The sequence below is a fragment of the Schistocerca piceifrons genome, chromosome 1 (assembly GCF_021461385.2).
Source record: "Schistocerca piceifrons isolate TAMUIC-IGC-003096 chromosome 1, iqSchPice1.1, whole genome shotgun sequence".
Lineage (NCBI taxonomy): Eukaryota > Metazoa > Arthropoda > Insecta > Orthoptera > Acrididae > Schistocerca > Schistocerca piceifrons.
Genome location: NC_060138.1, coordinates 1,059,703,014 through 1,059,713,321, shown reverse-complemented (window position 1 = coordinate 1,059,713,321; position 10,308 = coordinate 1,059,703,014).

Sequence of the window (10,308 nt, the reverse complement as noted above, 5' to 3'; positions counted from 1 at the left end):
ATCAGTATATGTTGCTTACATTCATTTTGTTATTAGCTATACTCTTCTTCTTCTTTTTTTTTTTTTTTTTTTTTTTTTTTTGAGGATTGAAAAGGAAAAATATTCTAGTTATATTAAGATTGTAGAAAAGATCAGTGCATATAATGACCAAAAGTGGCAGCACAGCTCACTTCATTGAACTTTTTAAAGTGCTGGAAATCCAACTTATCCCTTGTGACTTTACTTTTCAGAGTGTTATGTATGTAAAACTACTACATTAAATATTGTGTAGTACATGATTATGAAACTAGAAACAGCTATAATTTTTCATTTGGACAGAAAAAAGTTAGAACTCAGCAGAGTTTATTGTACAAAGCCATCAAAATATGAAACAAATTACCAAAACATATAAAAGATAAAGATTCTAAATGCTCTTTCAAAATTAAAATAAAAAAATACTTACAAAATTAAAACTTCTATACCGCAATCGAGAACCAGAATTAAAACATGTTACTTAATTTAAGAAGTCCTGTATTATAATAAATACAGAAATAATAATTAAAAGAAAATTCAGTGTTAATTTATTAGTGTGTAAGGAATCAATTTTAAGCCATTAATTTTTCAGTGTGGTCACTGACAAAATCCATACATTGTTTCATAGATTAATAAAGTACTCAATCAATTATGGCTGCTCTCTCATCTCAGGTCCCACAAGTTTCTCCCCAGGAATTCCTGTCCATTTGCAAAGCTCGCGTTGTTTCCAGAGTGCTAGTGATGTTCAGTTGGTGTAGAAAAACCTTACAGCTTGGCTGAATACAAGTGCTACAAGACAGGGCCAGAGCGCTGCACCAGTGAGTTCGAGCAAACTTTTAGGTAAGTTGGTCTTGCGTTGCTTTGCAGTGACCAGCTTAGCAGGCACCCAGCTCTCTGAAACAGAAGCAGGTGGCTTTTACCAGATTTAATAGCTCATGTGTAGCAGTCTCGTCACCTTTTAGTCATTTTGGAAAGTCCACCTTTTGGCTCTGTTGGACCTTTAGCTGTTAAATTAGCAGTGCCATAGACCAGCACATTAATCAATGTATTTTTCCATGCCAAAACCCCAGTTGTTTCTCAACAAGGTCAGAATAATTTATGCTATGATTTCTGCAGGAGCTAACTGTCAGCTATAGCCGTTACCAGACAATATTTGGTAAACTATTTTCATGCACTGCATAAGCCACATTTTGTATTAATGTTTGATTTAGTATGTTTTCAACACTCAGAACTGGCTGCATATTATGTGCATGTTAACATTACAAGCATTTACATGGACTAACTGGTTCATACCAAATGCTCCACATACATCACATGCCAAATTCCTGTATACATTTTAATTTCCATGAAGACTGAATAATTATATTTCCAGTTTCATTTAAGTTGTTTTTGCATTTTTATATTGCTCAAGACTTGGTTTTAATTTCTGAAGATGTGCAACTCAGATATCTCATGTTTGCTTATTTAAAATTTCCCCAACTGTGTGGACTACAAGAAGTTAAATATTAAATGTTGGATTTTCAAGTTACTTTTCCTTAGCTGACCCTGAAATCATGAACGATGCAACAAAGTTCACCATGATTATTATAAAACTTGAGTCCATCATCAAGGCAGAGACTCACAATATCATTAGAAATCCTCCACAGCCTGGCAGCTATATTAAGTTAAAAGACTGCTTAATCATGTGGTCAGCTTCATCCGAGATGCCACACTCTTGGGAAATGCTTTCTACAAATGGATGTTTCAACATAAGGCTCATGCATCTCCTGCAGTACCTTTGTGCCCTATCTGACTCCAATGTTTTTCCAGACAAGCTGTTACTTCATAACTGGCACTCGCATTCACCAGCTGCGATCTATAGGGCGCTCACTGTGAAGTATCACATTAACATCACTGTAATAGTGCACCAGGTATTTGACTCTCGATTCCTCCTCACCCCCCTCCCACCCAAGTAGCAGCTGCCAGTCAGTCCTTGTATCCCCCATTGCCCTAGCTGGTTCCTTTTTGTCACCATGGCAGTAAGTCGCCTAGCCGCTCCAAGGCACAATCCATAGGGACACCTCTACAACCTGTACCACAAGACATACAGTCCGATTTAGCACATATAAATGACACACATGAGCTGTGAGATGGCTAAGCTAACCACTGCCCTCGTTTGATTGCATCTATCCACCTCTGCACCAGGTCTATTATAGCTTAGCTGTGCTTATTAACATGGCTCACACAGTTGTGATACTCCTCTGAATGATGACTGCAAGTGCACACATCTGCACAAGCGCATTTCCCTGGGTGCATCTGGCTATCTGGAGGATCTGGCTGAGAACAAGTCCATGTGCTGGTATCACGAGTGTCTCAGCTGTAATGTCACCAACTGCAGATTATGATGCACATAGTCCCTAGACTCGAATAGCAGTCAGCAGTAGGTGCACCTGGTTGTTGGCGATATCTCCGTGCTGTTTGTGCTTGGCTACTGCAATCCCACCTCACCTGTCTCCTGCTGACTGACAACATGTCAGACTTACCCATTTTCCCACACAAACTCTTGCCCTCATCTGGCCCTCCCCCTCTCTTCCTCCTCAGTGCCGCTAACAGCTCTGTAATCACATCTTACAGTTTCCACACCTGTTAAGTTGATCTCAACCTTGGTAAGGAGTTCCCTTAGTACTCCGCTGTGACTGACTCCTCTGACCCATTTGTTGGTGCAAATGTCATTTCACACTTAACCTTCTTCTCAACTTTGTATAGTGTTGCCTAGTTGACAGCACATTGGGTCATTCCATACCCTGCACTTCCCATGTTGCCACCCCCTTTAACATCAAACAACTACTCCAGTTCCTTTGCCAATCTTCCAATCTTCTTTATGAACTCTGCTTCTCACCCATCATTCCAGCCTCCTCCTCCCCCCCCCCCCCCAAAAATCCTGTGAATTGCACCATGACATGGTGCATTATATCATAACCACTCTAGGCATGCCTGCCCACTGTCATGCTTATCCTCTTCCACCAGATGAGCACAAATTTGCACAGGCATAAATTGTGGTCTCCATTGCTTCTGTGCTCCTCCATCCATTGAAAGGCCCTTGGTCCTCTGCACACCATTTGGTACCAAAACAACATAGACCATATCGTTTCTGCTTCTGGCTCTCAACCTCTGTCTGAAAAAGTCCGAGTGATCGCCAATTTTCTGTACCTCACAAAATATAAGGAACTTTGGAGACTTTTGGGCCAGCCAAGATTTTTAAATGCTTTCTCAAAACTGTGGCTTATATTCTGGAGCCCCTCATGGCTGCACTGCAAGGTGACCGAACAAAGGCTAACAAGCTCATGCCTTGGACACTGTCCATGACAGCTAGCTTTGCACATAATGTGACCTTGCTAATGAGGCCCTTCTGGCACATCTCCAACTCACCACCCTGCTTGCTACTGTCAATCCGCAATAGGTACCATTCTTCAACAGCGTGTCAAGGACTCTTGGCAGCTGCTGGCTTTCTTCTTGGCTAAGCTTTGAGCCACAGCGCAAATGGGTCATGTACAACAGGCAATTACTTACCATCTTCGAGGTGTTTAAGTACTTTTGAGGGATGCACTTTCACCATCTTAACTGACCACCAATCTCTTATGGCAAGGTGTTTCCAGAAAAATGATGCCAAAATTTCACTCTGACAGCCCACCAGAAGGAATACATTGTGCAATTGTGAACTGATATATGCCATGTATCTGCCATTTATGACATTTTTGCTGACTGCCTCAGTTCCCCCAGTGCCCTAGCCCTCCTTTAGATTATGAGGTCCTAACAAGGGCCCAATCCACTGACCCTGCCAAAGTCAAATTGCATCTGGACTCAAATACCAACCTTTTCCTCCAAGTCCAGCAGATCCCTGGTGTGGTCCACATCTTGAGTATTTGGTGAGATCAACTGACAGATCCCAAGTACATCAACAGCTCTAAAGATTGCACCCACCCCTAGCTTCCTCCAATCTTCCACAAACCAGCATTTGATCACCTACATGGCCTAGCAGACTCCAGTGTCCGCTGCCCTTGTCCAAGAACATTTCTTCTGGCCTATTACCCAACTGGAGTGTCACACCTAAGTCCACACCTGTGTTCTGTGGCAGCAAACGAAAGCGGGCCAACAAGTGCACACGCCAAATGCTTTATTTCACATGTTGAACACCTATTTTCTCAAGTACACATAGAGATTATCGACCCTCTTCCATTTTAAAACAGATGTTGCTATTTTCTGACAGTTCAGGTTATGCACTGGCCACAAGCCAGTCTCATCTCAGACATTTTGGTTAAAACTGTTGCCATCGATTTTGGGTGCCCCCACAACATAACATCAGACTGCAGGCACCGGTTCACCTCTGGTCTATTCAAGACCCTTATAGAGACTTGCAGCAGCCTTGTTCATTTCATCATTGGTTACCATCCCACTGCCAAGCCAACAGCATAGTGGAATGTATCCACCAGACATTGCATTTGCCCTCATCTGTTATGATGTAAAAACTCTGCCACCGTGCCACTGATCATGCCAGGTTTACAAGTGGCCCACAAGGCTGACTTGGATGTGCTCGCCTGACTTAATTTACAGGCAGCTGCTAGCCCTACCTGGTGATTTTATTGGACCTTAGCCTCACTTTGCTACAACCTGTATCCCAGCCTATGTACAGCAGCTTCAAGATTACTTGGACCAGTTACAACCAAACTCTTCAAAGCGCCATGGTGAGCAGAAGGCTTTTATGAAACGTGACCTTGCAATGTGCATGCATGAGATGTTAAGCATTTATGCTTGCCTACTCTGCCCATAGTACTCACACCCTCACCTTAACGTGAAGAGTGGTGACAAATTCTTTGCACTGTGTCTCCGCAGTGCCCCATCATTTGTTTCTGTCAATAGATTCAATCCAGCGTTTGTGGTCACCCTGCATAATGCCTGTGTGCCCCCCCCCCCCCCCAGCAGTTGTGGCCTACCTGCTGCCACCGCCAACACTGCTGGTGTCATAGCCAGTGATGCCACTGGCACCACCCCTGCCAGAGCTGCTAAACCACCACCTGTTGCCTGGGAACCACATGCAACAACCTCCCTCCCTTTCATTTTACTTCCTGCTCTTGGTACTCAGTACACAGATTTCATTGCAGAATACGCAGAGCCTGATGGAGGGAATCCAATACCCAACACGGAGCCTGTCACCTCACTACTGCAACCCAATGCAGCTGCAGGCACTGCTCCTCCAGCTCCTGGCAATGCTCGGGTGTCTTTGACGCCAGCAGAACTGCTGCCTCTGTTGTAGCACCAGACACTTCCTTTAGTGCCCAGAGCTCAATGTCATAACCCACTTCCATGACAGAATTACACAAGGGCTTCTGGAAGACAGCAGCAGCAGCACCAGCCACTGCCGCAGGCGTTTGTGCACTTCAACGTGTACTGAATCACATGCGTTGGCCACACAGTACCTTGTCGTCCATGTCCCATATGTCTGGGTTACCACGTGCAACCTCACAACTCCTTGGCAGGCTGACACACGCTGTACACCAGTCACTGTGCCATACAGGTATGTCTTTTTTCAAGTTAAAGCCCAAGCTACCTCACACTCATGTGGCATGCGTTTGCTTTGCTGAGCAGCACACCATCCTCCGGGTTGCCTGTCTTCCTGGTAGCTGTCAGCTGCCCTCAACCATCTGCCATGCTGACATGCCTCGCTGTCATCACTCTGCTCCTCAAGAGCCACCTCCGCACGATGCCAACACTGATGCCACTAGTGCTACATTTGGCGTTTTCATCCTAGCATCCTCCTCTTGAGGATGTGGATGGAGGTCTCCTGTGAGGTGCTCTCTCATCTCAGGACCTGTGACCCTCACAATCTTCTCTAGAAGATGATCCTCTCCTAGTAGTCAGACAGGTAGACACACTCTGAAGTGCTCTCGTTACGGCAGGCACCATAGGTGGTAGGAATATCTTTCCACCACCATTGAGATTGATCCCCTCAAGTTTCTCCCCAGAAATTTCCATCCATGTGAGAAACTTGCTTTCTTTCCGGTGTGCCAGTGATGTTCTGTTGGTGTAGCAAGAACCTTACTACTTAGCCGATATATAATTGCTATGAGATAGAGCCTGAGCACTGCAGTGATGACATTCAGCCAAGTTTTATGTAATTCTGCCTTGTGCTGCTTTGCAGTGTCTAGTGTCAGGCACCCAACTTTCTGACACAGAACCAGATGATTTTCCCACATTTAATAGCTCATGAGCTACAGTCTTTATTTTTTTCCCCTTTGGGGAGTCCATTTTTTTTGGCCCTGTTGGATCCATAGTTATTAAATTTGTAGTTCCATATATCAGCACATTAATCAATGTATTTTTTCATCTCAAACCCCCAGTTGTTTCCAAATGAAGTCAGAATAATTTTGCACTATGCATGTCAGTAGGCACTGTCAGTGGTAACTGTTACAAGACATTATTGGTCAACAATTTTTCATGCACAGCATGAGCCCAGTTTGTATTCATTTTGGGTTTAGTATGTTTTCTATGCTCAAAACTATCCACATTTGATGTGTGTGTTTGCATTACAGACATCCATGTAGAATACCCAGTTGATACCAAATGCTGTATTTAAATTGTTTTTCATGCACGGCACATGTCGAATTCTCATATTCAGGTCAGTATCTACAAGCATCCATGAGGACTGAATAATATATTTCCAGTTTCATTTAAATTTTTTTTGTATTTTCAAAAGTGCTCCAGATTTGGTTATCATTTCCAGAGACTTGCGGCCCAGATACTTCATGTTTGTTTCAGATTCTCCAACTATTTGGACTACAAAGTGTTAACTAAACGGTCCAGTCATATTAAGGTCACCACCTCTCAAAAGCCCGAATAATCACCTTTTACAGAATAATAATAATAATAATAATGGCGTGTGACGAGGGCCTCCCGTCGGGTAGACCGCTTGCCTGGTGCAAGTCTTTCGATTTGACGCCACTTCGGCGACTTGCATGTCGATGGGGATGAAATGATGATGATGATGATGAGAACAACACAACACCCAGTCCCTGAACAGAGAAAATCTCCGACCCAGCCGGGAATTGAACCCGCGCCCTTAGGATCGACAGTCTGTCGTGCTGACCACACAGCTACCGGGGTCGGGACACCTTTTACAGAAAGGACATGTACGAAGAGTGTTAGTGAGGTACCGGAAGGCCCCAATAGGTGTGTGGAGCCACTCTGACTCCAGTGCCATGGCCAGCTGCATTAGATTTTTTGGTTGAGGATCCATGGCATGAACAGGCCAATTGATGCGATCTCACAGATTCTAAACTGGGTTTAAATCTGGGGAGTATGGTGGACAGGAGAATACAGTAAATTCATCCTGGAGCTCTTTGAACCACTACCACATATGCTGAAAGCTGCGCAACTCGTGCTGTTCTGGGTGGTAGATGCCATGAAGCAACAGGTAAGCCTTTTCATATTCCTGGATACATCTTGATTCAAATCTTCCAGTCAGGAGCTCAGCCATCTGACTTCAGTGATAGTTGGGTCAAGTTTATTCAGGAGTCAGGTTAGTTTTGTCAAAAGTTAAATCACAATCAATAATGTTCCTTATAATTCTAAACTTACCAGGGGAATATCAACTGCAGTTCAACTTTAGGTTGTATCGTACTTCATTTGCACACAGTCAACATTATTCCATTCACACATCATGTTCGATAGACCCCATCGCAAGAAAAAATTTTCAGCAATGGAGATTGTGTCAAGATAAACATGATGAAATGCCTCTGTAATGTACAGATCGTTAAGGGTAGATAATATTTGTTATCGTTTAAAGGTCATACTCTACCTCATAATTAAGAATTTTTTGAATTAGTGTCTTACATAATTACTCTGGTGGAAATTGCAGGCTGTGAGGAGGGATGCCATGTATTTATGCAGAGAGAGAATGTGTGACCATGTTTAAGGTTCATAGTAAAGATTTATATTGTGGCTCCATAAAAATAGCTGTCCATATTAAACACACAAGCCAAAAATACTGTCCCCATTTTATTTTAATCTCTCACATTTTGTTATTTTTGCTGTTATTCCAGCCTTCAGGCATGTTATTGGATTGAGACCTTCTGTGGTTTTTAGTTGGTAGATCATTCAGCTTTTCCCTGGCTTGCCATATAACAATTTTAATCATTTTCATCTCATTTTGTAGTGTCAGGTTTAACGTAATGTCCACTGCAATTTCCTGTGGGCTGCTCTTTCACACTGGAGATATATCAATGGCAATATGGATAGCTTATCGAAGATGTAGTCTGTTCAGACGTACATGTATGACACTGCCCTCATATATCCCTAAATCTGTTAATGTGTGGTGGTTTATTCACCACTGACTTCAAGTGGTATGCTAAGAATTCTTATATTTCTGATACCTGTGGCTATGTTAGTGACTGTTCAAGGGGGTAATCATACAGTTTTAATTTTCACTCTGACACACTACAATTACATAATTTTTTGTTTGTTTGCAGTAATATGTCTGTGGTTCTTGTAACAATGAAATCTCACACCACAGTACAAAAATTCACTACTTTAGGAGCCAAAACAAGATGGTGGAGCCCACTGACAAAGTGGAGTATCGTTTTCTGCATTTGAAGAGCAACAACATAGTAACAATCCAGGCCTAGTTGGTAGAAGTGTACAGAAACAATACAGAAGCATATGTCACAGCAGTACATGCAACAGGTGCTTCACCCTGTGGTCAAACAAGTCTCAATAATGAGCATGAAACGGCAGACCACCCTTCTGTGAAGTACAGGGAATCACAAGATGACTTGCAAATTCCAATTGAGGTGACAATGGAAAAAGTGAAAATCAGTCATAGATCAGTTCTCAGCATATTACATGACAGTTTGCTTCAGCTGCTTCATCTTCAGCAATGAAGCAACATTTTTTGTGAATGGCACAGTGAACAGCCACTATACCGAATCCAAGGACAGAGAATTCTCATGCTATTGTGCAGCGCATTCAGCATTCACGAGAAGTTAATGAATTCTGTGCAGTCTCATCATTTAAAGTTCACAGTCCTTTTTTTTCTTTCGTGGAAAGACCATTAAAAGACACTTGTATCTGGTTGTGCATGTAAACTGGCTCATGCCACAACTGGAAACTGACAGTGTGGGCTTCATCCACCAACTTCCATCACGATATTCGTGAATTCTTAAACAGGGAACTGAAAAACTGATTGATCAGTCATGGTGTGTAGATGATCAGCATTTCATGTCATGGCTTCCAACATTTCCTGATCTAATCCCACGTTTTTGTATGTGTTAATGCCTGCTCTACCAACAAACCTATCAGAACTGCAGACTCATATCAACAGTGCTTTTGAACAGGTTGATAGGGAAGAAATTGACTATCGATTTGATATCTGCAGAATCAGTAGTGGGGTACATGTGGAGCACTTATAACTTGTAAAAAAAAAGTTTGAGTTGTTCTACTTGTGTGCAATGTCCTGTGACAAAATGTCAAATAATATACCTATATCAAATATGTGAAATCACTTCTGTCATTTGTAATAACCTTGTATACCACCCACAAAGCCAACTGTATTTCACATACAGGCATGACTTACAGCCCCCCATACAGTTCAGTCATAACAGTTTTGTCTGGAAAGTGTGAGGGTTCATTCCATTCCAACACTAAGTTTTAATTTTTCATGAAGTGTGTACTTTTCCTTGGAGCCAAAGATTTATTCTGGAAACAACCCTACATTGTGGCTGAGTATTTTCCTTTGGAGTCAAAGTTTTATCCTGGAAACAACATCTAGGTTGTGGCTAAGCTATTTCTCCATAATATCCTTTCTCCCAAGGAGTATTGTTGGGTGTTCAGGAGAGCTTCTGTGAAGTTTGAAAAGTGGGATTCAGGTAGTGGCAGAACTGAAATTGTGAAGGTTAGTTGCAAGTCATATCTGAATAGGTCAATTAGTAAGAGCTTTACAGTGAGAGGCTTTAAATTACTGTATGAAATTCCTGTACAGAGTAACAGGATTTTACCACAATAAAGTCTTTCCACATAGATTTCAACATCTGAACTTGCAGAAAAGTGCAGACCTTTCTGTAAAATTGTTGAAAAAATGTTAAAACAAATTTAAATTAGTTTTCTGTTCATGTCACTGAATGACTGCTGCCATTCTGTTTGAATGAGTCCTCATTATTAACCACAACTATCACAATGGAATATTACATATCTACTGAGATAGAAGAGTTATAATCAAGCTGCATACAACAGCCTGCATGAATTTCAAAAGCAGATAATCTGGTCATT